Genomic DNA, 16,213 nt, shown 5'->3' with positions numbered 1-16,213 from the left:
CTAGGCCATCATGTGTAGAGCACTTGCCAAATCTCTGCAATCGTTGAAGCTCCTCGCAGAGCACACATATCTAATGAGAAATAAGAGAAAACTTATTGGTATAAGAACTATTGTATATAAGAGAATTTTGAGGATAAATCTTTGCGGTGAATCCCTTTATTGTTTGTAGTGTATAGACCTTGTTATACCACTGGTGAGAAAATTTCTTGTCTTGTGAGTTGCTTCTGTTCAGATTCTGTTAACTAATGTTTTATTAGATTCAAATAAGAGATTTGTTCATTTATAAGGATCATTAATTACAACGAAAAGTGTACATAGACTAGTAATATGAAATCAGTACACTAACACATGACTACAAAGTAGTAAAAATAAAATTGTACGCAAACTTCTTATTGCATATCGGATGTGTTGCATGCATGAACTAAGTACATGATTATCCGACAAATTCTTATTCTTTATAGTAACGATAATTAATTGTTCAATACCATTCTACTTGATATTTTTTACGTGAAACTAACAGTGGAACCAACTATGGTAGTTTACGAAGAAGTTTTATGGGATGATTATTGCTATTCATCAGAACCACATATCAAAAGATTTCTCTCAAAGATTTTGAAAGAAATGAGATTACTTAAAGAAACTTACATTCTAAAAATATGAAAACACTTTAATTTTATTAGCTTTCTTGTCAAAAGGATTTTTATAAAAGGTTCAAATGTGAAAAATCCTCTAGACATTGGGAATTATTGTTATTGTTCTCAACACACTCAAGAAAACTACTGGGGTTGTTTATATGACTTCAGGATACTACACACATGAGATTTGTCTGGACCATCTGAAGATGTTCCGATGGTATTTATCTAGACCCCTTGGAGACGTTCTGAGGGTTTTGTCTAGACACTTTGGAGACATTCAGAAAGGTTTTATTAGAATGCATGTTGAGATTACTGAACGTATGGTGCTTATTGCATCATTACTATACTGTTTCTAGACATGCTGAGTGACACCTCCAGGATTTCTAGACCTTTGGCTAGAGGGTAATATAAAAATAACTGAGAAAATTGTCAGTTGTGAAATTTAATAGACTTTGTACAGAAGTATTTGAGAATTTTCTAAAAAAATTTGAAGCTGATTTGTTTGATTTCATATATATCAGATTTTGACCTTCAACTGAATTATTTAGTTATATACCACACAAGTTAAAACCAACTTTATTTGGACTTAACTGTACAAGATTTTGACCATCAACTGCAATATTTTGGTTATTAACTATAAAAATTAAGATTGGTTTTTATTAATAATATCTTGATAAAAGTTATCATCAAAATTGTATTCTATTTGAATTTACGGATTGAAACTGTTTATTGAGTCCTCATACGCATTCTATTCATCATTAAATTTTCAAAGTAAGGTCGGTTACTGATCGTGCATATGGGGAGGATGAAGCATTGACGGCCGAGACGAGGTAATGTCATTTTTTTCCTATCAAAGAAATAGTATTTAGTGTATACTACTTAGGTTGCATTATATAATTGGAAATAATAGTGATTCTGATTTCGCGAGTAAGCTTTTCAGTACTGGACTTGATAGTATACTTGTGATTGAAATGATGGAAAGTCTTGAATTATAGCTCCGATATTTAAGGACTATCTAGTATCTATATTGAGTTATCGCGTTCGCAGGGTCTGTCAGATTTCGGGGGCGTTGCACAATCGTATAAGAGTAAAATGTTTAGTAGTAGGATTTTAGGCCTTATACTCTTTGGATAATATATTGAATGAAGTCATATAGGAGGAATCTTAGAAGCAATTTTTTAATTGTGTCATGAATGCAGAGAATAAGCAAAAACTTGTGGATCTGATTTTACTAGAATTTATTATTTTGATGTGATCCAAGGATTAGATTGGTTCTTAGAAGGTGCTTATTTTTAATCTCTTTGGCAATTAATATTTATATGACAAGATAGTAGAATGACATGACGAAGGAACATTTACATCGATTATTAGGTGAAAGAGTTTTATTTGTCTTAGTTTATCGACACGTAGTGCTTCAATTTGTTTGTAGAAAAAAAGAAGGTTCTTTAATGTTGTATACTGATTTCAGACAATTGAATATTGTTTCTAAGACAAAACAACAGTCGTCAGGAATTAATGAATTGCCTGATCAATTACAAGGAGCATTTTTAAGATATGATCAAATTCAAATTAAAAGAGAAAACATTCCTAAAACAATGACCTTTCAAACTCGAACTGTTGTGCCATTTTGGAGATGCAAAATACATCAGTGGTTTATGGATCTTATGCATAGGATGTTTAAGCTCTTTTGAGTGTTGTCAACTGATGATTGTTTGGTGTGTTCTTAAAACCAAAAAAAATCATGTTGATCATGTAAAATTCATTTTTAGGAGTTCTAAGAGAAACAAAGTTATATGTCGAACTAAGAGACTATGATTTTTGTTAGATAATATAGCATTCTTAAGCTATGTGATTTCTATGAAATGTGTAACTGCCGATTTGTCAAAGTTGAAGAGACAGTGGACTGGAACATAATTTTCATACATAACACCACTATCTAGAGAGAGTGCTGAATTTGAATGGATAGATTAATGTGAGAGAAACTTTCAGGAATTAAAGACTAGATTGATCTCAACATCCATTTATATGATTCTTGACAACATTGAGGGATTTGCGATATGGGAGTAACTCTTCTTGTGAGGACATGAGTAAGGTTGTAATGCAGAACGATAAGATGATTGTGTATGCATTTAGACAACTGAAGAAGTGAGGAAAAAAATTGTCTTAATTGTGACCGGGAATTACAAGAACTATAGTTTTTTACTTTAAAGATAGAAGACAAAACTTAGCATAAGTTGTAATTATAAACAGATGTGAGAAATATGACAATACCATCTACTACCATCAACAAACGCCAATATTGTAGTAGATGCCTTTAGTGAGAAATCAATAAGATTTTGGCTTATTTGGAGACAAAGATGTTGCAATCATTTGAGAATGGAAATAATTTAAAATCAAAAGTTCAGTACAAAAGCTCTCATGATTTAGTAGTCGGACATATCATTTCTCGTAGGATCAAAGATGCCCAATATAGGATCGTGAATGGGAATTGTTAAATCTAAAGTTAGCAGCTTTAACTCATAGTAAGTGAAAATTCAGCACATTGTGTGTTTTTTTCCTTTTGAAAATTCAACCTGATGAAGTGATGTCTATACATTAATACATACCTTCATTATCCTGAAGAGCTCAGATTTCGCAGACATGTGAGTGTTAGCTATAAACATCTTTTCTCTTTGACCCTTAAGCTCAAAAAATTTGTGACAAGTGAAACACAAGGTTTAAGAGAATCTTCTGCTGTAGCGGCGTCTAAAATCAATATATCTCTCGGTAAGCGCTCTAAGTTCAACTATGGAGATAAAGAGGAAGAAACAAAATTAGAGGCACAAAATTAGAGGCTCAACTATTGCAAGATAAATGCAACTATTTAAGCATTATAAAATATTACCAGAAAATTTGTCACATAAAATTTATCTCCCACCAGTTTGGATGCCTCTTTCGTTCTGTACAAAATTGCAAATAAACAAAAATTGGCATCAAAAGGATATTACATTTTTGGGTTATTAGATATTAGTCCTTCAAATCTTCAATATTTCCATATTAGTCCCTCAAATCTTTGAAATTGCTCATAAGTCCATCAAATCCTATGGGATCTTGCAATTTCATCCTTCGAGTCCCTCAAATCTTTGAAATTGCTCATAAGTCCATCAAATCCTATGGGATCTTGCAATTTCATCCTTCGAGGAAAGGCCCAAATCATAGTTAGGAATAAGTCCATCAAATCCTATGGGATCTTGCAATTTCATCCTTCGAGGAAAGGCCCAAATCATAGTTAGGAATAAAGAGGTATATATACTCCCATAAATAAGTACAATCTCTACCAAATATTGCAGAGATGGATTAAGGAGGAAATATGTTGCTATAATTAACAAAATTAAATAACAACATTATCTTTTTACGAAGGCAATTATGACTCGAATGGCATATGCTCGCAACAACATGAGAAGAACAAATATACCAAGAGATACAACCTGAAGCATGATAAATTGGTGTCAGTCCTTATTTTTATTTTTAGAAAGATGTCCTTTCTTTTTGTCTATAATTAACAGATGAGGGTTGATTCCTATTCCTATTGGAAGAAGCCAAGATGTCGTTAGCAAATGCATCCAGAAAGATCAATCGATTGATACATAGACAGATTGCAGATATATAGAAACATGAGCAATTCCTTAAGTTTAACTCAGTAAGATGTATAATTGCTTGATAAAATATCGCAATGGTATATATAATTTATGGGCTTTTTAGAATTTCTTTTATTTTCTTTTTCTGTTTTTCCCCTTAAAGCATACCAGTTTTTCTGTTTCCTCAGTCTGATGAAAGCCGAAATATGTTTCTATTGGGAGGAGTTTCTAATGAGAAAATCCCAAACATTGGTGACAATGTGTTGATGTACTTTTCATTTTTGTTTTCGAATATTTTGTATGTAACATGTTGTGAGTGGGTCTGAAAATTATGCTTACAATTTGGGTACTTCCAATAAGAAACTGCTACTAAACATAAAACAGTAACGATACATAAGAGAATATCATGCAATCCAAAAGATTACATACAGGTAGGAATCATGTTATAAGCTTTTTCACCTGAAAGGTAAGAGAACTGATGATACAAATCAACAATCATACAACAGACATCTTAGACATTCATATTTCACTTAATTAATGCATCGAGAGCATCTAAAAAAAGGCTACATAAAAGAAGCAATGATATAACATGTAACAAGGACTCTACTACAAAGATTCATGTTTCTAATTCTGGAATCCCTTCATATTTTTTGACACAAAAGGAACCATTTCATATCATACTTGTCAAAGCTCTTACACTAATATTGAAATGGAAGATCATATTTTGACATAGTAAACAATCATATAATTAACACAAAACAATCATATAATTAACACAGCAAAATACTAGAGATCTCGGATGGGCACATTTAAATTACTATTTGAGGACATCTCAAAAATTCCCCTCAAAAGCTACATTGGAAATAATAGTTATTCAGTAACTAATACAATATGGAAAATGACAACTACACTACTCAGTGCTAAGATGGCCTTGCTGAGGTGTATTCCCCATAGACGTCGGGATCGTGGGACACCATAGTGAACTACAACCCGGGTTCAGTCGTCCCGAATTCATGGTGGAGCACGACCCGATTCACCAATTCTAGCGACCCAATTTAGGATTCAACCCAACTAAAATCTTGAGAAAATTAACTCTTTTTCAAAAGAATAAAAGACAAATAACATGTGAAATTAAGTAAATAAAGTATGCATACCTTAATCGCAACATGATTCTAAAGGTTCTTTTACCATTATTGTTATCAAGGAGCATATTTCTCAAACATAACTCTTACAAAACCTTTGATTCCTACATCTCAGGGTTCAAACCTAAAACGTGCCAAGTTCCATGGCGTACCCTATAAGCCTAACCCCTCGTACCTGATTCCAAATGAGTGGCGTACCACGCTCCTGTACCCATCCCGTGAACCGAAACGAAAAAGGTTCCATGCAACTATGGTATTCCCTACTTTTAATTACCATTATTCTTAATTGTCTTTTATGTTCAAAAGTAAAAGCTACCAAAAATATCAAATTTCTAAATATACTTATCTTCCAGTTTTTTTTAGTTTATATACGCCTCTTTCAACCTATCAGAGAAAAAGAATGTATGTCATTATGAAATTCACCACTAGATTGGTGGGCATTGTACTGAAGGGCATAGTTGATGCAAAGCCTTGATCATGGTAGGCCAATACCAATACTAGTCCAAAAATTTCAGATTATTTAGCATATATGCTATCTATTATGAATAAGACTATATATTTGTAATTTTTCTGTCACAACTAGATTAAACTTCTTGTTGAATAAAAGTCACATAAAAGCATGGTTAAGAGTCTGTAGTATCTCAACTCCTTATTTATTATTGTAAGAGGAAATATAACTTGCAAGGAGATAGCAACCTCATATTCCTTAAATTTATTGATCCTCTTGAAAACAAAATTCATGGGCTCATTTCTCAACATTCCTATAACTAATAAATTTACAATTAGACCTAGTGAGTTGATAAACTCAGTGAATTTCAACACTCACACCCAGAACCTCCTCACGCTGGGTTCTGGGTTGAGAAGAATTAAGGGACTACTAGCAACTGAGCAAGGGATTAAAGACTAATGAACAATTTTAAAACTCTAACATTGAATTATTGAAGATTTGAGTGACAAATATCTAAACAACAATTGATGTTATTAATTATCTTAAGCAAGTACCGAAAGTTATATTCAGCAAGCTCTTGTTCCATATAATGTACGAAGTGTCGTTTTAGAACCTGCAAAGCAAAACCTCAACTGAGCGTCTTATTATAAACTACAAGTAATCCCAAATAGTTAAACCGCACATCCTGAAAACATAAAATATCCGGAGATATCGCTTTAATCTCTACAACGATATTTTTTTAATCGGTATTGTCCAACATAAAAATGGGCAACTCTCATAACCGAAAAGTTTCTTCACAAACTTGTCAGCTAGAACATTATAGGACAATACCAGCAGATGTGTATCATCAGACCTTTTTTTTTCAAGTTTCGAGCCTAGTCCTTACAACAAAATTAGGCGCATCTCGTGGTCGCCTTATCACCTTGTTCTTTGTGCTGACCGTCATAGTCTTGACCAGGTTGCCTTTATACAATAGATGGCAAGTCATCGTAATCAGTGACCCAATGTCGGCATCCACAGGAATATAATAATTGTTGCGAGAGATAAGTTGAACACCTGAGCGCAATCATTTTCTAATTATCAAACAGATCAATTACTCAATTTATTAGTATATTTACCCATTTCACATCACCTCACCTCACTTGAATCATTAACCTAAGGGTTTTTTCAATATTAGTCCCTTAAATCTCTAGTAATTTGATGTTAAGTCCCTTAAATATGTGTATTTTGATATTAGTCCCTCAAATCACTTAAGTTTGTTGATAAAAGTCCCTGTGGTTAATGAGGGTTAAATGAGATGGAATATTCCGTCAAGATTAATGGAATATTCCATCAACTCCCTCCACCCTCCCTCCCCTCCCCTCCCCTCCCTCCTCCGCCACCCCTCCCTCCACTAAGCTCTCCATCTTCCTCCACTCCCCCTCCCTCGCCACCTCCCCCTGCCCTCATCCGCTCCCTTCTCCTCTCCCCCCCACCACCTCCTCCTCGCCCGTCTCTCCCACCCTGACCCATCACCTTCCACATCGCCCTCTCCTCCCTCGTCACCACTCCCTCCTCGATGACCCTCTACGCACTCGAATCCTACCCCTCCCCCATCCCCATCAAACCTACTCCCTCATCCTCGCCCTCCTCCGCACAACTCCCCTTATAACCCCCATCCGCATCTCCTTATCATTTTCTCGCCGTTGTCGAAACCCTAAAACCCGCACAATGGCTCAGCGAAATCCTTGCGGTCCTCACGACTTTTCATTGTTTGATATAGACAATTTTGTACCGATAGTCGGCTCCCTCTCGGGTCCCAGCTGGTGAGGGAAAGTCGGGTGACCCCTCACCTTCCACATCGCCCTCTCCTCCCTCGTTCACCACTCCCTCCTCGATGACCCTCTACGCACTCGAATCCTACCCCTCCCCCATCCCCATCAAACCTACTCCCTCATCCTCGCCCTCCTCCACACAACTCCCCTTATAACCCCCATCCGCCTCTCCTTATCATTTTCTCGCCGTTGTCGAAACCCTAAAACCCGCACAATGGCTCAGTGAAATCCTTACGGTCCTCACGACTTTTCATTGTTTGATATAGACGATTTTGTACCGATAGTCGGCTCCCCCTCGGGTCCCAGCTGGTGAAGGAAAGTCGGTTTCCAGAAACTCGATATTCGACTCCAAGGATTATAGCTGCGTTTACACATGGCAAACCCACTCCCTTAATAATATTTGGAATATCTTGGTTAAGGTTTTTTCGATATAAATCGCTTAAATCTCTAGTAATTTGATATTAGTCCCTTAAATATGTGTATTGTGATATTAAATCCCCCAAATTGCTTAAATTTTTTGATAAAAGCCCTTCTATTACTATTTCCGTTTAAAAGTCAACCATGGTTAGATTAAGACTAACCATGGTATGAGGCTTGGAAAGAGGAGAGGAGATGGTTAGGGCAAGGATTGGGGAGGTGGAAGGGAGAGGAGAGGTTGATGGGATGGGAGGGGAAGGGAGGGCAGTGGGGGGACGGGGGAGGTAGGGAGTGAGGGTCAGGGAATTCGGGTGGGATTGAGGGAGGGAGAGGAGGAAGGGGAGGGGGAGGCGACAGGGAATTGGAGGAAGAGGGAGAGCTTGGTGGAGGGAGGGAGGGGTGGCGGAGGAGGGGAGGGAGGGGGAGAGGGGAGGGAGTTGATGGAATATTTCGTTAATCTTGACGGAATATTCCATCTCATTTAACCCTAATTAACCATAGAGACTTTTATCAACAAACTTAAGCGATTTGAGGGACTAATATCAAAATACATATATTTAAGGGACTAATATCTAATTACTAGAAATTAAAGGGACTAATATCAAAAAAAACCTTAGATTAATGATCCCAATGAGGCGAGGTGATGTGAAATGGGTAAATATACTAAAAAATTGAGTAATTGATACGTTTGATAATTAGGAAACGACTACGCTCAGATGTTCAACTTATCTCTCGCAATAGTTATTATATTCCTGTGGATGTCGATGTTGGGTCACTGATTACGATTGTTCAACTTATCTCTCGCAATAGTTATTATATTCCTGTGGATGTCGATGTTGGGTCACTGATTACGATAACTTGTCATTTGCTGTATAAAGGCAACATGGTCAAGACCATGACGATCACCACAAAGAACAAGATGATAAGGCGACCACGAGATGTGCCTAATTTTGTTGTAAGGAGTAGGCTCGAAACTTGAAAAAAAAAGGTCTGGTGATACACATCTGCTGGTACTATCCTATAATGTTCTAGCTAATAAGTTTGTGAATAAACTCTTTGGTTATGAGAGTTGCCCATTTTTATGTTGGACATACCATTTAAAAAATATTGTTGCAGAGATTAAAGCGATATCTCCGGATATTTTATGTTTTCAGGAGGTGCGGTTTAACTATTTGGGAATACTTGTAGTTTATAATGAGACGCTCAGTTGAGGTTTTGCTTTGCAGGTTCAAAAACGGCACTTCGTACGTTATACGGAACAAGAACTTGCTGAATACAACTTTCGGTATTTGCTTAAGGTAATTAATATCATCAATTGTTGTTTAGATATTTGTCCCTCAAATCTTCAATAATTTCATGTTAAGAGTTTTGAAATTGCTCATTAGTCTTCAGTCTCTTGCTCAGTTGTTAGTAGTCCCTCAATTCTTCTCAACCCAAAAGCCATTGTAAGGGGGTTCTGGGTGTGAGTGTTGAAATTTGCTGAGTTTGTCAACTCACTAGGTCTAAATGTAAATTTATTTGTCCCCCACCCAAACCTACTCCCTCATCCTCGCCCTCCTCCACACAACTCCCCTTAAAACCCCTATCTACCTCTCCTTTTCATTTTCTTGCCGTTGTTACCCTAAAACTCGCACAATGGCTCAGCGAAATCCTCGCGGTCCTCACGAACTTTCATTGTTAGATATAGACGATTTCGTACCGATGGTCGGCTCCCCCTCTGGTCCTAGCTGGTGAGGGAAAGTCGGTCTCCAGAAACTCAGTATTCGACCCCAAGGATTATAACTGCGTTTACACATGATAAGCCCACTCCCTTATTAATATTTGGAATATTTTGGTGAAGGTTTTTTTTATATTAGTCGTTTAAATCTCTAGTAATTTGATATTAGTCCCTTAAATATGTGTATTTTGATATTAGTCCCCTAAATTGCTTAAGTTTGTTGATAAAAATTCTTCTGTTACTATTTCCGTTTAAAAAACATAACCACTGTTAGATTAAGACTAACCATGGAATGAGGATTGGAAAGAGGATAGGAGATGGTTAGGGCAAGGATTGGAGAGGTGGAAGGGAGAGGAGAGGTTGATGGGGTGGGGGGGCAAGGGAGGGGAGGGGAGTGGGGGTCGGGGGAGGTAGGGAGTGAGGGTGAGAGAATTCGGGTGGGATTGAGGGAGGGAGAGGAAGGGGAGGAAGTGGATGGAGAGGAAGTGAGGGGGAGTGTGGTAATTTGAATAATGGGTGGTTGCAGCCAGGGAAGGGTGGAGGGGAGAGTAGGTTTGCTGGAGAGGCGAGGATGAGGGAGTAGGTTGCGGAGGGGGGACTGGAGGAGTGGTAGGATTCAAAGGGCGGAGAGAGGTGTCATCAAAGAGGGAGTGCGGACGAAGGAGGAGAGGGCGATGTGGAAGGTGGGGGGTCTGGTGGGAAAGACGAGGGCGGGAGGAGGTGGTGGGAGGGAGGGAGAAGAGAGCGGATGAGGCGGGGGAGCGCGGGAGGGGAAGGGGAGTGGAGAAGAGGGAGAGCTTAGTGGAGGGAGGGGTGGCGGAGGAGGTGGAGGGCGGGGAGGGGAGAGAGTTGATGGAATATTCCATTAATCTTGACGAAATATTCCATCTCATTTAACCCTAATTAACCACAGGGACTTTTATCAACAAACTTGAGTGATTTGAGGGACTAATATCAAAATACACATATTTAAGGGACTAATATCAAATTACTAGAGATTTAAGGGACTAATATCGAAAAAACCCTTAGGTTAATGATTCCAGTGAGGTGAGGTGATGTGAAATGTGTAATTATAGTAATAAATTGAGTAATTAATATGTTTGATAATTAGGAAACGATTGCGCTCAGGTGTTCAACTTATCTCTCGCAACAGTTATTATATTCCTGTGGATGCCAACGTTGGGTCACTAATTACGATGACTTGACATCTATTGTACAAAGGCAACCTGGTCAAGACCACAAATAATGGATTCAAGTGACTCAAGAACAAATCTTTAACCTCTGATTTTTTTATGATGTCCGTGATGCTAGATAAGCTAATTCAATAATTATTTATCCAATTCTCAAACAATTCATTTTATTTGGAGGTGTTTTAAATAGTCCTTGGTTGCATTTCCTTTGGCTATCCATACAACTAGAAGAGTATCATTCATACTTGTACATCATGATAATATTCTTATTTTTGAGAGTCAAGCAGAACATTAAGATTGGTACTAAATATTTAAACTCAACCAAAATGCTCCTCCCTCTATAGGGTAGTACCTATCAAGAGCTAGATATTTGATAAGCTAATATGAATAATAAAATTCAGTTTGCCTATCTACATAGACTCCATTAGGCATGCTCCGCTGGTTAGGATCAAGGTTGCTGATAGCGGATCGCGGCGTCGCGGCGAGGTACCGCTAAGGCTATATCGGGCTATTGCGGCAAAATCGCGGCAAATAGCACACATACAAATAGCGGTCAAATTTAAATATATTTAAATATCCTAAATACTAAGAAAATTCATAAAAAAATCTAAAAGTTCAATTAGTTGTAAATTTCTTGTATTATCAGTAAATAACAATTAATAAGCTTGTTGTATGAATGAAACTATGAAGAAATTCAAGAAATATAGCATCATAATATGTGTGATAGCGGGTTTAGCGGGTTTAGCCGCTTTTAACAGCGAAAATCCGCTTTTAACCGCGAAAATCCGCTTTTAATCGTGAAAATCCGCTTTTAACCCGCGAAAACCCGCTTTTACACGCTATTCGAATGAATAGTAGATTTTCCAGCTTAAGCCATCCGCGAAACCCCTACGTGTAGGGCTGAAAGGCCATGACCGCTATTCGCACCGCTATAGCCCCGCTATTGGCCGCTATTTACAACACTGGTTAGGATTATGAATATTTATTTAGGATTGGTTAAGTTGTAGCAAAGGGATTAAGTTATAAACTCTGTGATTTCCAAACTGGTCTCCTATTTATAATCCTTAGATTTGTATGGACATAACTGATCACAAATAAAGCCTATAAAGTCTAATGATAAAAAAGAAACACCAAACATTTAGGAACAAAAAATAAACATATATAACAGAACGTACATTACAAAAGAAAGGATATTAATGAGGTTTCTAAACCAAACTGAGTCTCTTTATTTTAGCTCAATAATGTGAAGTTTAACATCGCTATGTGAAACAAATAATTAATTTGGCACGTTTAAGGTCTCCATATTGGTCTAGTTTTAAGAACATGATGCAGAAAGGATGCAACAGTTGGCCTCTTTGAATGGGCAGCAATAATGAACTTTCTAAATTTCAAAGGAATGGTTACTCATTGACCTACACTAAAAGCGTATATAAACTTTATCCCCTAAAAGTTTAGGTTTTTATTGATGTGCTTTTTAATAAATCATCCATATTTGCATTACCACCTGTTAGCAGTTAGTCAAGCAATCTCCATCTAATCTACGTAGGTCATGCTGCTCGCACCTGTGCTAGAGTGCTATCTTCATATCCTATTTAGACAATTTTGTGAGACTGGAAATATTAAGGGTTTTGCATATAACCCTAAATCATTCATATTTGCAAATTTACCCTCTAAATCCAGATATTTGCAAACATACTCTCTCCTCCCAAAAAAACTCTTTCAGACTAGTTGTTTTATATCCCTCAATAGTAACAACATTCAACTTTTAATAATTTATAGATTAATTTCTAAACCCAATCTCATGCCTTTCACCGTTTTGTCACCAAATCAAAGTGCTTTCAACAAAACTAGAAAATACCTAAAAATCCTGCATGTCCTTATGGTTAAGAACTGGGGGGCTAAAAACTGAGGTGGTGATGACAAGATCTAATGCCGAGTTGGAAGGGGAGGGAAGTAACACGGAGGACTTCGTCATTGCTGAGGGTTTTTAATTTTCTTGGTTCTCGCTAAAGTGGAGTGGGGAATGAAATGTTATCTAGAGTTATGAAAGATGGATCTTGACCAACAGGTGTTTGAACAAAATCACATGTCGTATCGTATAATTAGATGGCATCTTGTTAAGGCAAAATTGTATATATATCAAAAGCATTCTAGTTGTTTGATACCATCTCACCACCTCACCCTATTTTCAATTTTTCTTTTCACAATTCATTAGAAACTTGACTGGCTGACTGAGCTTCCTTGTAAAATTGAAACTTTTACTACACTTGTATGCATCATCTTCATATCCTATGGTCATGACTCATGAGGAAGGAAATGAGATTAGGGGTAGTTTAGTCATTGCATATCGTAAATATTAATATAGCCAATAATATCCAAGCAGTGTTAGATGAGGGGTATTCTCATTCAATGTGAAAGAATTTTTTTTGGGGGGGTTATAGTTTTGCAAATATCTAAATTTGGACGTAAATTTGCAAATATGGACGTTTTGGAGGATATATATGCAAAAAATCCTAAATAGTAACAATCAACATTCTAGGCCAATATTAAATTAGATATATATGCAAAAAATCCTAAATAGTAACAATCAACATTCTAGGCCAATATTAAATTAAATAGCAAACCGGATATAACACGAAAATCCTAAATAGTAACAATCAACATTCTAGGCCAATATTAAATTAAATAGCAAACCGGATATAACACGAAAAAAGGCAGCCATCCCCCGGTGGTCGGACGCGACGATCTAAGATGGCATAGGCTCATTTCTAAACAACTTGGACACACCATGGCATGATAGTGCATTCTCTGGATAAAACACAACTAATATAGAAGATGCATTATAATGGTATAATGCTCATAAGCATAAAAGGTTAAAGTTACATACCGGAAAAAAATATGTAATCAAAGCAGTTATCTGCAGCCCAGATCGATAGCACCTGTTATACTTCGGTTTCATTGTGCCTCTATCAATCTGAGCATTTGACTCGCGAGACACAATCCACTCATTATACACAACCTTGTACGCTGAGGTATAAAGATTTTAAAAGGCAAGACTAAATTACAGAGTATTTTTGTAATGACCATATCAAAAATGAACAATTGCAGTATTCATAATCTTTTTAAAGCAACCTTTCATCTTTACGTATATATATGGCTTAGATTCACTTCGAGTCCTAAAGTTAGAAAGTTTATCACTATGATAGTATGATACCATAAAGTATATCAGCACTTTGATACCCTAAAGTTTCAAACCCATATCACTTTGACGCCAATTTTAGTATAACATTTATTTTTGTGTTAAGTAAAACAAAAATGATGAAAATGATCTCAACTAAAACTCTCCCGCATACAAACAGCTTGGCTTTTTTCATAACTGAGATTAGAGTCTCAAACTAAAGCCAAACCCCTACAGACCTCCCCAAAACATGAATCTAGATGGACGGCGATGAACCCAAGCTCGATGACGACGAACCCTAGTTGTACAAAGAGTAGCTCGACAAAGATGGATGTTGTGGAAAGTTAATGAAATGAAAGCAGAATAAAATGAAAGCAGATCGCTGTTTCACGAATTATTTTGGTTAGACATTTGTACATAAATTAGGTTACGGAGAGAATTTTAATCTTCACATTAAAGATCCTGGGATTTCCATCAACAGAGGATGGAAATGATTATGAAGTAACTAGAGTAACTGAGAAAATAGTTGAAGACAAGGGAAAGTGGGCCTTGCCTGAGAATCAAGATGAAGTTGATGATGAGAAAGAAAGTGAAGACAATATTAATGGTGGGGAAGATGAGTTTAACATGAATAGAAAAGTTTATAGACACAGGGCTCTAGGTGGTGATGATGTTAAGCCAACAAATATAGCTATCTCAGCTAATTGGAGAAGCATGTTGATGTCGAGGATGTTGCACATAATAGCTCTAAATGGATTATTGTAGTTTGTAGCGAGAAGACGTGCAAATGGAGATGTTATGCTACACGGGACCAAGACAAGATAAATTAGAGGTCTAGTTGATATTCATACTTGCAAGAGAGTTTATAAAAACTCTCAAGCAAATTCCGCATGATTGGTAAAATGGGCAATGAAGTGGTTGAGGGATAATCCCAAAGGAGTGTTGATGACACGAGGAAGATGATACTCTCTGAGCTAGAAATGGACGCTAGTATGCAGCAAGTCTGTAGGGCTAGACCAAAGCACTTGAGGTGATTTAAGGGGGCTACAAGAAGCAGTTTTGGCAATTGTGGGAATATTCTCACATAATTCTAAAGAGGAATCCAGTATGGTTAAAACCAAAAGAGAACTTGAATAACCGCAATGAGTTTTTTGGCTTCTTTGTGTCCTACAAGGCCCAAATTGCAGGATTATGGATGAATGTAGAACGGTTACTGGATTAGATGGACGTTTTTCAAAGACTCTAACTAAAGGTATTCTTCTTTCCCCAGTGGCTAGAGATCAAACAACCAGATGTTTCCTTTTCCTATAACAGTAGCCGAGTGGAATCAGAGAGCAGCGAGACTTGTGCTTGGTTTTTGGAATGTTTCAAAGAAGCCATGGAATGTTTCAATGGGTCCATGTGTAGAAGTTGACAGTGGGTTCAGAGGGATTCAGCTGGGAAAATCAACTATTAAAATGACCGATATAAGGTAAAAAGTCTCAACTATTAAAATGACTGATTTAAGGAAAAAGTCTCAAGTTAAAAGAGGAGAAATCATAGTCCCTTCAAGATATAACGTAACTGATGGGAAGTGAGGCAGGGCCTCAACTTGGAGGTTAGGGATCGTTGATGATGTGGCAGAATGGGGATAAATTCCATGACGAAGAAGAAGGCTACCCTCTATGAACAGTACGGATCTTGAGGAAGCAGCCAACAGTGTTCATCCGTGAACAGTAATTTTTCTTTTTTTATAAAACAGATTTGTGGTTGAGATTGGATGGTTACGATTGAAAGTGAAGAAACTTTAGATACAACTAGGCCTCACAGCTGGGGGCTTTACACCCTAAACAAAAGGCAAATCACATGCCAAAGAACACTTCACATGTTCACAAGAGAATTCTCTAACTCACTTTTTTTATTCATCAAAGTCTATTCCTCATGGAGGATTACATCTATTATTTATAGAGGGAAAAAAACTAAACATGGAAAGGAAATCCAAACCTAATCAAATCCTAATAAAAAAGAAACAAGTCTAACAAAATAAGTCTCAGAGATCCTAAAAATACTAAATCA

At 36.9% G+C, this 16,213-nt stretch overlaps 1 protein-coding gene across 1 annotated transcript in view; it reads right to left on the bottom strand.

Annotated features, from left to right (window-relative positions):
• LOC109834375 overlaps nt 1-16,213 on the bottom strand; it is a 51,793-nt gene that overhangs the window by 7,254 nt on the left and 28,326 nt on the right.

This window comes from Asparagus officinalis, chromosome 3, assembly GCF_001876935.1.
Source record: "Asparagus officinalis chromosome 3, Aspof.V1, whole genome shotgun sequence".
Lineage (NCBI taxonomy): Eukaryota > Viridiplantae > Streptophyta > Magnoliopsida > Asparagales > Asparagaceae > Asparagus > Asparagus officinalis.
This window is presented reverse-complemented; position numbering and strand designations above follow the sequence as displayed.